Raw genomic sequence first — 15,797 nt, 5'->3', positions numbered from 1 at the left:
TATCTGTATTTATTTTAAAAACTATGAACATTAACACCATAACAAGGTGCAAAGCTCTAATTCGTATGTTGTATTGTGACTCAAAGAAGCATCAAAGAGTGATATTGCCAAACATACCCAAGCATTTGTGCATTACCAGGCTAAAACAACAGGAGCAATTTATCTGTGTTTTCTTTTCCACTGGTATAGAGACAGGTAATGAATTACATACTTTAGCTCCTGCCACATTTTATTACCAGCTGTACAGGGCATGAAATATTTGTGTATACCATGTCAGACCTTTATGCAGATGCAACCTGTAAAGCACCAGCTTTTGTGTTAGGGCTGGTGTTGCCATGCAATCATGAGCAATCAAAGATCTTTTTGGCTTTTCTGGAACAGATCTGGTGGCTCCAAACGAAACTGACTGTGAGCACAAACCCACATATAAAGCAGCAAGGCAGCAAACATCTATTGTCATACCAATGTGAAACAAAGATCCCCTGTCTCAGTAGAAGTCTGGGGAAAAAAACCTATGATACCAACAGTTAACTGTGTAGAGCATGGTGGTAATGAGGCCTCTGTACCCCACAAGCACCCAGGCGGTCTGTTTGCTTTTGTGGCACTTGAACTGTGTGCTGTAACAAGAATACAGAAAGTCAGGCCCACACAGCAGCAGCCAATGGCAGACAATGAAGCTTGACAGCCTTTCACATCAGCACGAGGTAACCAGCTGTGAAGGGAACACCTGGTGCTGATTAATAAAGAATCACAGCAACAATGCCACATGCGAATATTGTTGTACTGATTGTTGAACTAACAGCATTAGCCTCAAAAGGTGAAACAACCTTTCTCTAGTGGGTTTGTGTGTGACTGAGATAATTATACAAGAGATTAGATCTGGACTACAGTGTAATAGCCTCTTCTACAACTGCAAACTGTAGGCTGCTGTGTCTGTTAAATCAGCTTTAAACAGGTTTATAGATCAAAATGTACCAACATTTTACAACATAATGTGCTAGATATAAAAACAGGGCCTACCACACTGACTGATACTGTACAGAGTGTAGGAACCTATCTAGTCTACAAGTTTACATCTGCACCATCCAGGAATGTGGATTTTATTTCATTAAACAGCCCCTCTATCCAACAATAATCAGCATCCCAATCTCAGTCTGCTGTAGGGTCACAAACTTGTCAACCACCCCTATATTTATATGTTGAACATGTATGTTGAATTATAGTATGTTGAAATGCATCGCTGTAGTTTGGGCTATAAAATACTTTAATGGACAGTAAACTTTGATGATTTATGTCTCCAGCCTTCACACTGAGAGGTATATCACAGTCCCTGCTGGCACACACACTCTCCTCCTTCTGCACTCTCACTCAGATTTGTAAAGCTGAGTCTTCAAAGACGAAGCAGGGGCAAGTTTCCAAGTTTGTAATCAGTCTGCCTGTGACTTCTGAGCTCCCTTGGCCATGAACATCTCCTATTTCCCGAGGACCAATAATAACATCATCTTTTGCTTGCTTGCTTTGCCGTGGCATCATTTTGATGTACTCTCCAGTCGGCAGGGAAGGGAAGCTCTCTGGAGATAGTGTGTCCCGTTATGTTCAGTCGCTTTCGTTTGTGAATTCATTGGTCTCTGACCAACTTGGTAAAGCCCAGAACAGTTTTCAAAAATATCTGGGGAACCTTAGAAGACAAGTCACGACAATAGATCATTATTGATGTTGCTGTCACAGCTCCAAAAAAATGGATTCGCCTAGAGGTGTCATTAAATGTGAATTCTGAATCTGCGGGCATTGATTCAAACTGGCTTAATTGCTTTTGAAGGACAGTAAGCCAGGAGCAAGTGATCCATCATGGTTTCCTCTGATAGTTTTTTGCTTCTCATGTACTCTCAGGGTTGGTTATTAAGGGACAGAATAATCAGAATGTCACCAAATTTTCTCAGTGTGCAGGCACTGTGGGGGAATGCTGGGAACATTTTGATGCAGTTATACACTATAAATATGAGTATACTACAGGACACCTTTAGTATACACCAGCAACTCTCCTCCTTTCTCAGAGGCAAAACAAATTAAATAAACAGAGCATACTGTGTTTAATAGCTAACATTATTTTTAGCCTAATTTAATCTGTTTCTTCTTCTACACAGAGAGAAATGTTATATAGAATGGACGAAAAAACAATTAACCAGGAACAGTCTTGTGCTTTTTTTTCCTCTCAAAATAATTAAACTCATTTGTGAGCAGAGGGGAAATCGATGACACACTGCACAATGTTAATTGAAATCTTGAGCAGAGTTGGCAATTTGTTTTCTTCAAAATTTGAATGTGAATGTTTTAAAGTTTTCAGAATTAAAATGACAATTTAACTAAGGAGGATTTTCATGTCACTGGCTTGGGAGTCAACATTCCATCTCTTTAAGTGATCTGCTCTGCTTGTTCTGCCTATGCTGCCATATTCTAGATTCAGTTTAAACGAAAGGTCACCATCTCTCAGGTTTTGCATACTTGTCCCATCAGTTCAATTCACACCTGTCATGGGGTGACTGTTTTCAAAATGTGATCCTCTCCACACGAAACAAGTGTCTGCATCAAGTCAAGCTAATAATAGTGACACAGGAACAGCTACTGTACATTTGTACAGAGGGTGTGTACAATTCAATTTAATTTGTGCTGAACAGGAAGTGATCAGACAATTATTAGTGTCTGGAGCGTGATTCAGAGGTGCAAGAACTTGGAAAACCTGTTTTTGTCTTTGCAAGACTAGTGTAATCACTGTAAATGCTGTTTGATACAAGGATTAGCCAGTGAATGCTGCTGTTAGTGCTGTTTGTCATGTGTGATTCATGGCTGTTTTATTTTCCGGAAAACTTGAATAACCCATTAGCTGCGAGCATTCACCCTGATTGATGGCACCGGTCCATGTGTGGATCAGGCTGGCTCAGCAGTGGTAAAAGATTTAAGAGCACCAACCTTCAGGCAGGTTCTTTTCTGCTGATAGCCATGGGGGATTGCCTAGCGCAGCTTGCCCTTAACTTATCTTGACTAATTTATGGTCCGGCTCACCCGGGGTACATTTCCAACACTGGACCTGGGAGCAAGATGCAGCCTCTTACAGCTGGCCGAAGGAGCTCCACCAGGACGGCAGAGGCTGCCACTGAGACCAGACCTGCCATGTCTGGCCAGCAAAGCTTGGCTCTGATCAGAGGGTAGTCTAGGGAGATGTCATCTCACAGAGACTGTGGGGAGTGACGAGAGTAATAACGGCAATGTCTCAGAGTCTTGCATCATTGTGACTGCTGGAGAGTGCTCCAAAACACAACGTTGAACAGCTATTGGACATGTTAAAAATGAATACATCAAATCTAAACAGACTTGTACTTCTGACTGTGGCCAGCAGGATTGTTACTGAGCTGCCATTGAAAGTTGAAGCATCTCCTCTTTTATTTTAATCATCATGACTGTCATGCAGTGACAATGTTTTGTCGTTTTGGAGTTTTATATTGCAGGTCTGAAGCCACCACTTACAAGATAGCCAATAAAACACGTCCATTTACTCTGGTGGTCCCAGTTGGCTGATTCTGACCTTTGGGCAGGGCTTGGCTAGCTGTATTTATCATAAGGTTACCACAAAGACAAGAAGTTACCACAGAAAAATAATATGTGTAGGTTCTCTTCTTCTGTGTCCCAAAACTATTTTGCTAATATCTATATCTATATCTATATATATATATATATATATATATATATATATATATATATATAATATCTATATCTATCTATATCTATAACTATTCCATAATGCTTGCTGTACATCATGGTGGCAATATGGTAACATTATGGTAACATATGGTAATATTTAACAACATAGGCACTACTTGTGGCAACGGGACAATAACTACAGCTGTCCAGGATGTTTTGTCACTGCTTCCCTTTGAGATGTGGTTAAACTGTAAATTAGTTCCTTGATCTTTGTGTGCTGTCCACTTAACAAATGTTATCAATCATGAAGCCAGGGTTTTGTTAGCACTAAATTGATGCGTTTGAATCTTTGGAGCATCTTCAGGAATGATTCATAAATGTGTACAGCACAGTGCTTATCATTAAAATGGGTTAGTGTACAGGGCAAGCCATTGATTTCAACTGCAAGTGACATGTCTCACGCTGTGAAAAGGCTTATTATGCCTCAGCAAAAGGTCAAAGGTTGGCAGAGGGAGCTCCCAGACTCATTAGCTAATTAAAGTCTGCTTCCTGAGTAGGAGTTTAGGTGTTTGACTCTCGGCTGCACCTTCCTTCTCTCAGACTTTAACATGGTGGATCCACTGAGTTCTGAGCTGCTTAATGAGGGTTAGACCAAGGATTTCTCTGATGAAAGATTCCCCAGTGCCAAAATTCCCCAATTATATGCCCTTGTGGAGTGAAAGCATATATAATTATGAATCTGATCACTGCTAATTAAACCTGGGGGATTTCATCCAATGCAGTGACAGTGAATAGCTATGAGTTCTGTTTAGGCTGGGAAATAATTGGTATAAATAGAAATAAAATGAGAAGAGAAAAATGTTTTCTTTAAAATGCTGCTGCTTGTTTGAAAATGGTTCAGAAATGTTGATTTAGTTTCTGAAAATGGCTGGTGTGCCTCCAGAAAAAATTAAACTGAGATTTTAGAGCTAAGGGTGACGGTATGAAAAATGACACATGGGGATACCAGAAGCCTCAAGTTGGAGAGACATTCCAGTGGGGAAAACGCTCCGTGACCAACATGTGAAAACTGGGTGGCTCTGAGATGTCGAGTGTGTCGTCATGTAGTGTAGCTGAATGTGTGAGTATGCACTGCATAAGTACAGGAGGATGTAAAACCTTCACTCAGATAAGGAGAAGTTTTAATGATATGTCAGATGTAGAGGCAGAGGAACTTGGCACATAGCAATTATGTTTGTGTCCATCTTTGTTTTTTTTGCTTACTTACATAATTAGTCAGAGAGTTGGTGTGTGCCATTTCCATTTGACATGCTGTCATTAGTTTCAAGCCTGTCAGTAAAACATAGCCCCTTAGAGGCACTTAATTGTTGGAGATGCATTTAATGCTTTTTGTAATGTATGGATAAGTCATTATTATTATGATTCCCCATACTTACTGCGCATATGAAACTATTTAATTGTTTATTGCCTTATTGAAGCAGTATGTAGCACTGCAGTCCAAATTATTATGTTCACTTTAAAGCACTAGTTATTGTAACATTTAACACTTTAGCACACAGTATACACCACTTTCACACACATGGTAATCCGAATATTACAAAAAAAGCGCTAACATTTAAAGATCTTTGGAAAAATGTCAACTCAGTAATGATGTTAAATGCATGACTCATAAAGTAGCGGGTCAGCATAGTTATCAGCTCAAAAACAAGGCACATTTTGACATTTCAAACTGATCCTTGCTACTCTGCTCTTTGCTGGCCTCTACTTATCACTTACTATTATTATTTGTCCTTCTACCCTGCTTGTATCCAGCTATGCAGTCACATACAAAGAGCACCCCGGGGCACAGAAAGATGACACCGACAGAACAGTGTTGACACAGCGACTATGTCTGCTGATGCTATATTACAGGGGTGTCACTGACTCAACAGAGCAATGACTTTGCTGAGATAAAGAGAACTGTGATGAGTGACAGCGTGTCTTCGCACACAACACTGTTGCCAAATCCATATGCAGTTTTTTAGTTCATGCTAATACAGCTAATACAACGATGCTAATATATTTTTTTGGGAAAAGCTTAAAGGGGAACTAATCCCCTTTAAAGCTGCAACATCTTTTATTTCAGTTACAGACCTTTTTTTATAAACATGTGTTTATTATTCTTGCATCATGGACAAGTCCTCTCGGAGCCTTAGAGATTTAAACCAGCACAGCACTATATCTACCATCATTTAATGTTATTTCCACTGACAACTGCAACAGCCATTACGATGTTCCTTTCAGTTTTGTTTGGACAAATGAGAGGTGACTCATTTCTGCAGTGACCAGCATTAAACGGGCACACACATACGCTCATACACAGTCACCAATCACTGCCAGAATGACTGTCCTCCCGCCTAATAGTGATCAATAGCCTGTATGATAAAGGAAACCCTACAGCATGTGCCACTGGACTGAACCATAGGCCACTAGTGCAGGGGTTGCAGAAGAATATTGGAGGCTGGGCTGGCCCAGTATGTATAATGAGCCCCCTTGGGGCTGCCACATTATATGTGGAAATGGTTCCAATTAGGCCATCCAGCTGTAAAGTCTCCGGGAGGGGAGGCCTGGACAATAACAAAGTTAAAGGGGTGGTTATGGATGGGGCTGAGCTACAATCAGGTGTTCTGTAAGCTGCATTCAATCACTGTTGTTAGCCTGCACCTTCTTGTACTGCTTCTGCTGATTGCACAAATCAAAGTGCTATTTTTACTCACAAAATGATTCCAGTTTAAAGACTCATATTATGACACAGTGAATCCTTCAATCTAATGGTAATGAGAATGTGATTTTGCTGCTTTATGTCAGATGCTGATATATGCATATTGCATTTGCATAACATCAGATCATCATGATTACAATAGGTTGTGAAGAGAAGCCTTGTTCTTTCAAAACACATCGAGATCATGAGCAGATTAAAGGAACTGTTGTATGTTTATGATCTCTTGCATCGGTTTGATGAATGCATCTACTGAAGTTTGACTGACCCCTGTAGCCCTTTGCCCTTTTTGATTTGTAGCCGGATGGATGGAGTAGAGCCATTAAGCAGGAGAAAAGGTCATTGGCCTAACACAATCATTTGTCATGCTCTAATCATGTACTAATGTCAAATGTGTATTTGAATTATGTGTTCCATCACACTGAGCTATCCGGGATGTGTTTTAAATTATATTATAATGTGCAGTTATTACGACATCATCATCATTTTAAAATGGATTTTCAAAGAGAGGAACATGATCTCACATGTGGCACTGTTTCAATACTCACTGAAAGAATTTAGTTTTGAGTAGGACGTGCATTTGTTGTGTTTCTCGTGCTCACTCTGTCTTAAGAGGTGCCAGTGGGCAAAAAAATGACCTGTTCTCCCTCCAGTGCTGCTGCATTATGGAGGAAGCTCTGGTTGCGCATTGGAGAGGATTTTACCAGCTCACTATTGATTAGCCTTTTTGTCCAGGTGGAACTAAGACAGATAGATTTTTATGCAGCTCTGAGTCCAGGGAACTCAAAACATACAGCACGTCCTCATATTCCCACAGACAAAGCAGCTTCACACAGCCTCCACTGCCAAATGCCTGTAGTTCGATTAGTGTTAGTATCTAGTGTTTGTCCCTGCACACCAGATGGATGTGTGTATGTGTTTTTATTGTTTACCAATCTCAAACATTAAAATGTCACTGTTCATTATCAGCCTCACTGCTTTGATCGTGTTCTGCCATAAATTCAGAGCAGCTCCTAGCCTTATTGTGTATATGTTTCTTTCTTTGTTGGTGTACTCACTAAATGACAGTGACTTGTGTATATGACAAGAGTGAGAGAAAAAAATATTGATGTCAGTATTGGTTTCCATGTTTTTTCCTTATATTTTATAGTGATTGATCCCAGCAGGGGCGGGTTTGGCAACAGTTAGGAAAAAAAGGTGTTAGTGATTGGCAAACAGAGATAAGGCTGGCTAATTTAAAACCATTTTAAAGTAAAAGATGCAGCTCAGATCTCACTCCTACAGAAAATGTTTGATTTCTGGAAGACGTTGAACTGTGAAATTTTTATCGACAATACAAGAAAACCTCCAGCATTATGAAGTCAGCACAGTGCAGCCCTGCTGCAGATTGGACAGACTTCATAATGTAGCACAACTTGTACTAACAGAGTTCAGACAAACTGGAAAAAAACAGGTTACTGCACTTTCTGAAAGCTTTCTTTCTTCCAATGCCTTCTTCACATCATCATTGTCACGCTGTGCCACTTTTGTCAGCAGGTGTCACTGATTGTTACCATGGAAACATGACAAGATTGGCCAAGGAGGAAAAGTTTTTAGACTTAACTATGTAAAAAACAAACAAACATAGGACTGGATGAGTGGGCTGCAGTGTTGCTGTGAATGTTCCCTAGGATGTGTGTTACTGAAGGCAATCTTTTTAAAGGTGGAAGTCTTCTGGGCCTCTGAGGGAATCAACGTGGAAGGGCCAGTCCTACCAAGGAAGCACCCTTGACTTTGTGAAATACCAACAGAGTGGTATTCAACCTGCCAGATTCAGTGTGTTTCAGTGGCCATATGTCAGGCAGGAAAACAGAGGGGTTTGTTGGAGCTGTATAGCTGCAGGCTAAAACACTGCTGGCATATCTTCTTTTTGGTCCCAACAGAGATGAGGTGAATCTGAAGGGTTGTGCTTATAAATAGTGCTGATGACACACGCCCGAAATCACTTAGACAATGATTACGTTTGATGGGTTTTATGGGGATTTATCTAGAAAAGCCTCCAGGAGTTGTTTTTGTTTGTGCTCATGCAGCCGCTACATGTTCTCTGCATGTTGTGTGGGTTTCGTCAGACAAGTCAACACCAACTTTTACAATTCCCCAGTACCCCTGTGATTCTCGGAGCAGACCTAGTTATCTAATCTTGCAGGAGCTCAGTGTGTGCAGGTACCATGCAGTACTGCAGTAGGCTGGTTTGTGGATAAATCCCAAAACGTCTAGGGGAGCAGTTATTTGGGTCATGTTGGTTTAGGTGTTTTTTTCAAATGCTGAACTTTCAGTGATCTACTGTGTTCAATTTTGGTCCTTTTGTCTGCCAGAAAAACATGTTTCTCAGGCTGGTTTGGCATTCTGTCTGCAAGCGTCGTGCATGTAATGCCAGTAACTGTGCCATACAACTGCTTTGTGAATGGTTTACACTCCAAAAGCAGGTTGCTGTGGAGTGAATAATTTAGTATTTAGGAGGGAAACATTAAAAGACATTTCTCATGATAACAATGGAATTGCAAACAGTTGCATCCTTGTTGCTCCTTCTAACCTTACAATGTGAACATTATCCATGTCTTTGAACAATCTCTTTCCTTGCATGTGCTCTACATTTCCTTTGTCCTGAGCTGTTCTTTAAGCGATTTGTAGATGATATTTGAAATCCCTCCTTCTGTAAGCCTTTTAAAAATGGAAATTAATAGGTATTTTTTATTGAGTTCAAAAGTCAAATAGATGACGTATAAATGGCTAGGACAGAAAAGCATAAAAAGTCACTCTCCAAGCATTTTCATGGCAGCTGCTTCTTCAGCACAGTGTTTTTAGGTCAGCCATTTGTAGGCTTGCTTGGCTTGTAAGAATTAATACAACAGAAAACTGCCAAAGGCACAAATGTAATTGTAGCCTAGGTGGGAAAATCAAGTATTAATGCATTTAAAAGGTTCCTAACAGCACCAAATGTGTGTTATTATCTCTGAACTGTACTTCCCCTGTGTGTACGTATTCACATTCAGTGATTGTGTGTCATGCTTGGAATTGCATTATTAATCTGAGAATGATTCAGCAGCTAATGCCCTGAAATTGAAACAAGAAAGTGCATACTATGGGTTTGTACCATAACAGAACAAAGATCTCGAGCCATGAAGGACAGAAGAAATGCTGCGAAGAGCATAAAATAGATTTGCTACCAACAATGATGGCCATGTCTTCCCTGTATTAGGACTAACACACTCATCCTGCATTATCAAGCTCATATCTAGGCAGGAGGTTCAAGGATTGCCTGGTGTTCAGGCACAAATAGAAAAAAAATACAATGGATGCTTTTTTTAGTGCATTCTCACTTAATAATTTATGTCCAATTTCTTGTTCTACAAAAACCTCGGTCTCCAGTGTGTTTATCATCCGGGCCTAGCCAGAGACAGGGGATGCTAGAACAGAATGGGGAATGCGCTTACTGTTAATAACAATGCCTAGGGGTTGGATATAGAAAATGATGGCCTTTTCTAAATATGTTCTGCAGCCTCAGGTCAAGATATACATTACTGTAATCTGTTCTAAACATACACTGCACTGTTGTGTGTGTGACTGTTTGCTGTTCAGATGTGCACCTCTGTTTAGAAGATTAGTCTGAATGCTGGAGCTCTGATAAAAGCTGAGGCAGGTTATGCACGCACTGTACGTATGCATACGCTGCATATGTCTTTTTGCATCTAATAATAACACATTTTCTCTGTTTTGCATGTGGTGCTGTATTACCTATAATGAATGACTAGGGGGGTTCGTGTCCTGTATCAGACTATTGAATTCTATGAGCTTCTCTGCCATTTTTGCTACCATAATGACAATTGCTGAGGTTTTACTTGTAAAAATAGGCTATTATTACAATAAATAGAGGTTTAATTTTAATCGAATAAGGACATGAAATATAGACCAAATAAATTGAAAGATAATGTGCTTCATTAATGATGAGTTGTCATAGAATCTTTTTTTTGTAAGCAATATGTTTTAGATGATCACATAATGTGGGATTTTGATCCACTGTTGACCAGAGCACAATGAAAAGGAATTATATTCTCTGTCTGTGTGTCTAGTGGCCTGAGCTTCTCCAAACTATCTCTTCTTTTTTCACAGTTCAAACACACACACACAATTTGATCTTCTTTCTCTCCTTATTCTGGTGTCCTCCTCCTCCTTCTGCACCTCATTTTCTACCCTTCTCTCTCACAGGCAATTTCTCCCTGCCTACCTTTTATTAACTTCCTGCTCTTTTCCACCCCATCTCCCACCTCTCTTCCTCCATTCATCTCTCTCTCTCTTTCTCCTGTCTTTTTGACTGGCTCTCTCTGTGGGCGGATGTGTCTCTGTGGCCCTCTGCAGATCTGGAAAGGACATCCTCTCAGTTTAATTCAAGTCAACCCCGGCCTCCTGGTGCTCCATGTGTGACAGCTCTGCAGAGACAGCCAGAAGGAACAGACAAGTCTCATCTGCATATAACTGTATGTGTATATATGTGTGTGTGTGTGTGTGTGCGCGCCAGTGTCTGTGTGCACACGGGGGGGGGGGGGGGGGGGGGGGGGGTGCTTTCCAGCCAGGCAACATTTCAACATTTCCCTGCAGACAGAAAGAGTTAATTTCACCCTGGCAGCAATCATAGCCGTCTATAAATCTGTGATGAGAAACTGCGATGTTGATTAGTCAGAGCTAATTCAGCTCACACCAATTAAAGGGGTTGGGAGTGCTATCTAAATTATTACCTAATGCGAAGCCTGCGGGAATATTGCATTGGAGAACATATGATACACTGCAGTATAACGCAGTCCAATAAAACAAACTGCATTATCAAACATCAAAGACAAAATCTCTCCTGCAAGCTTAAAAAAATACATCATACTGCTGTTCTATTGAATTCCATTGACATTGCTGTTAATTGCTGTTTAACCTTTGATTACTACACATCCATTGCATGCCTCTTGCAGCAGGCAATGAGAAGTCCTGAGTGCAAACCTTAACATAGCTGCAGCACAAATCACGGTGCTCCACAGACTTGGTGAATGGATCATTGATGGCTTCATGTACAGCCATCTCCAAGGACACGGTGTTTATAACATACATATTTACATAGCTCATACATATTTATAAGAACCAGAAGACCAAATTTGAGAGCTAACTTTATCGACATCCTTCATCTGCTGCAGCCTTTCTATAGAATCCTGCTAGTGTTGTGAGCACTGGGTGAAAGCATGGCTGGCACAATTATGTGCACTTTGATAACTGCGGACAATTTCCCACAGAGCAGATTGCACACATGAAGTGCACTTGATAAAATTAAAGAGAGTTTAAATGATTACAGTGACACTGTGTTGATGAACTAATGTTCACTATTGTTGCTGATTCAGTTACGTGGCACACTAAATTTGCGATGTTTAAAATTTATTAAAAATATAAAGATGCCATTTAATAACAAAGCTCCTATTTATTGTTTTTATTTCACCTTTGTGACAGCAGTAAATCATTGGTAACAGTGTGTACTAAATCAAAGCTTCCATGTGAATATCAGGCTTAAAAGTTTAATATTTGGTGCAGTGTGGAGCTGTGCTATTAAGCAGCAGTGTGATCTCAGGCCACTGTGGTTTATGTAACTCCTATAGATCGGTGTCCTGACTTGCCTTATCAGAACAGTGTGTGTGTTTTACTGGGCAAAAGGCAATAAGAGAGTATAAAGTTTAGCTTCATCTTTCCCCGAGCTTGCCAGAAAGAAATTTTGCCATCCTTTGTCTTTGCTACATATACTGCGGAGACAACACCTCTAGCAATTTAACACCCCCTTCACCCACTTCCCCACCTCTCTATCTAATCATTTGCTGCCTCCACACCTTAAGATTATTTCCGCAGCTTTGTCATCAACTGCACTACCTCTTGAGCTCTCACACCTTCCCTTCCACATCCCCTTCCCCTGTGCTCTGAGCCTACATATATATCAACCTCTAATAATATCAGAGGCTAGGGGGGTCGTAGACAGCGGAGGTAAGTGGATCTGTCAGATCATTTTGCCCCTGTCCTCTACCTAATTTATCTGCTGGATTTTCCTGGTCAGGAAACAAGACAAGGCAGGAGAAAGACAGTTGTGATAGAGTAAGACTGAGTTACGAAAGGTAGTGGGTTGAGGCACTATCACTGGTATCCGTATTCATTGGCATAGCTACCATTATATCAGAGGGGGACGTGTCCCACCCACATTTTAAAATGGCCCGTTTGGACCCCAACTAACATTTACTGATTAGGAAACTCCACCTAACGCTGTTTCGATTGCAAAAAAACTCCATTCCACTTCATAAGAGAATAACCTCACAGCTGAAATCCACTCCATGTTGTTTGCCTTTTCTGCTGCCTCCCCACATGGACATGAGGAGATTCCCAACAAAGACACGGAGAGTTGGAGTTGTTTTCAGCATTAACCCATATTGTAATGAGGCAGGTTAGCTCCTGTTAGCCTGCTAGCTTCAGCCTCGCCTAGCCAGCGCACATAGCCACCTGCTCGTATTCTTATCAGCAAGAATAAAATAAATTTAATGGACCGTCAGGACACAGTGGTGCATTATATGAACAGGGAAACACTGATGTAGCAGATAAGGTAGTGCATCATTATACAATAAGCACAACCACAAGGTTTGTTGTGAATTGTGCAGTTTTATAAGCAAATAAAAATAAAGACATGCATTTTTTTGTAAGTTAGTATTTTTAGTGTTTCAGTATTATCTGCATTAAGCAGAGTTTGGTTCATGGTCCAACAACTTTTTGAAACTCAGATGATGAGAAGACCACTGTGTTAAATCAACATATGCTGATATATTTTAAAGCTCACTTATATTGGTTGTTAATTGAAAAGTAAAGCACAATCTATCTCCATCGCTCTACTCCATATTTGAGGTTGGTACTGAGAGTGAGTCAGAGGCAGGGCCAGTGTAGGAAGTTCTATTGTTCTATCAGGTGGACATGAGGGAGATTTGCCAGTTTTTTGTCTCTGTAAATGAGAGAAGGTGGCAGATATAGGTGCTTGTATAATCTGTAAGTGTAGTAGCACCAGTATGGTTGACAAAACTGTTGTTTCACTTGGAATTAGTTTCTGTATGTCAACATGTTTTAAAATCAATGTGTTTTTGTGAATCTGTCTCTGAAATAGTCCTTGAGTGTTTACTTCCGTAGGTAAAATAGTTTAACCTCCTGTTAAAATCTGCAGGAAATCGCAACTACTTATTATATTTCATAATATACTAATGTACATTTTTTCACCACCCACCCACAGAAGGTGTCCCCCCACATTTTTTATGCTTCCTACACCACTGCCTTATTTTACATATAACCACCTGCTTTGATGCTCAGAGTTTTATTTAGCTATCCTGGAGCAAAAAAAAAAAAAATGAATAAAGCTGCTGCGTGTTTGTTCTTGAGGAATGTAAGAGACAGTGGGGAAAAACAGAACAAAGTGAGATAGTCAAGGTCAGCGTGGCTGTCTGTACCACAGACGGTTTACACAGATAAAGAAATGTCCTGATATATTTGAAAAACACCACTAGATAGAACTGTGCTGCTTCTACCAAAGGAATCAATATCCATTCATTGTTCATTCTAGTTATGAGCTGCTGTACTGAAAGAAAAAAATGCCATCGACCCTGGTAGTTGTATGGAAATGGGTTCCTCCACAACAATGAAAACAATATGATACTCACAAGCAGCTCAAGCTCTGCCCGTTCTCAGCAAAGCACTGACCCCTCCTCCTGTGTGCTTTCCTCCCTTTGTGTGTCCTCGGATAGTCACAGCTCTTTGTTTAATTGGTGCGTGTTTGGGGAGCAGAGATGTGTGCTGAGGTTCGATGTGGTTGAACGCAGTGGAAGCTGTGTCACCGTTGACATCCAAAATCTCCCGACAGTTTCACGTCCTCAGGGCAGGCCCCTGGAGAAACAAGAGCACGAGAGATGTGAGTAAGAATGGGCCTCCTCTTCCCAACACAATGAGGGGCATTGAAGAAAGGGAATGAGCAGGATGGCAGCTGGGAGGAGACGCTGCCATACTATAACAGCTACTGGGTCATTCACAGTGCTTCTGTGACAGATTTGCTGTTTGCATCTGGACAGCTGTCAGGAAAGATAATCATTTTGTGTGTTGCTTGACAGACAGGAAATTGATGAGATATTTGGGTTTGGGGTGTGTCTTTTAGGATCATGTAGCTGACCTCGGCTGGATAGATATTTGGGTGTTTCACATTTTTCTCACATAGTGTAACAACCACCTACATGGCTTTAAGTAACAATCCAAATGTGTATAATTCTATATTTCCCTGTGTTTAATTAGTTTATCTGTCTCGCTCCCTACGGAAATAATGACAAGGAAAATGTCCATTAAGCATTAAAATATGTCTAGGCACAAAGCTTAACAGCAATTTGACAACTTATTCAGCCTATCAGCTATTAATAGCTGCCTTCCTCTTATGCGTGGCCTCTAGGGAGTTTTATTTCAAAATGTCCATTTGGAAGAAAATGAGACAAACACACCAGCTGCACTTCTCACTCACTCCACCACAATTCCTCTGCATGGCTCCCCCAGCTACCGCTCTTCATTATTGATGAGACTTCCTCTGTCAGCCTCATCTGCCACTGTGTTGGTTGTACTTGCCTGTGGGCAGCCGTTGCGGTTGTAGAGAGGGACCAGCTGATGCCACGCAAGGAAAAATAAGACAAGGGGTCGGGCACATTAACAGCCTATTGGCAGGATGTGATCCAGAGGGCATGCTGTGTTACAGGTTTGTTATTGACTTAATCTAAATTCAATAGGGTTGTCATAAGGGGGGGAATGTAATTATCTCAACACCACGGGGAATACCCCTGTACGTCCAGCTGACGTGCAGATACTCGACCTGAGCCCAAGGATTTAAAACGTGCTCCACGGTTCCAAATTACAGCAACAAAAGAAAAATGACTGAGAAAATGACTGCAGAGCTAAGTGGAGAAAAAAAACAAGCTGCAGGGTCACTCGGAAAGAAAACAGCTGTTTCTTTGTGCAGGTTGACTGAAACAAAATCAAAGATGACAATGTATGTTAAGCTGTCTGGAATATAGGACTGTGTCATCATATATAGGCAACATTACATTCATACACACACTGTTTATCTAGCAGTTTTATATAAAAAGCTGAAATCATTTCCACACAATCCCACACAGACACACACCCTTTTGCTCCATCACAGTGTTGTATTGTGCTACGACATGATGAAGATAAAAGACTGCAAACCTGCACCTCCTGCATGACAGGCGAACAATATATCATTGTA

The 15,797-nt window shown here is 40.7% G+C and overlaps 1 protein-coding gene across 6 annotated transcripts in view; it reads right to left on the bottom strand.

Annotated features, from left to right (window-relative positions):
• b3gat1a (beta-1,3-glucuronyltransferase 1 (glucuronosyltransferase P) a) overlaps positions 1-15,797 on the bottom strand; it is a 61,891-nt gene that overhangs the window by 20,701 nt on the left and 25,393 nt on the right. For all 6 annotated transcript variants that reach the window (XM_028419207.1, XM_028419208.1, XM_028419209.1 and 3 more), the window contains one exon: positions 14,200-14,422. The gene's annotated coding sequence lies outside the window, so the exon portion shown is untranslated. The remainder of the gene's footprint in view (positions 1-14,199; positions 14,423-15,797) is intronic.

Source organism: Parambassis ranga, chromosome 13 (genome assembly GCF_900634625.1).
Source record: "Parambassis ranga chromosome 13, fParRan2.1, whole genome shotgun sequence".
NCBI classification, from domain to species: Eukaryota; Metazoa; Chordata; class Actinopteri; family Ambassidae; genus Parambassis; species Parambassis ranga.
This window is presented reverse-complemented; position numbering and strand designations above follow the sequence as displayed.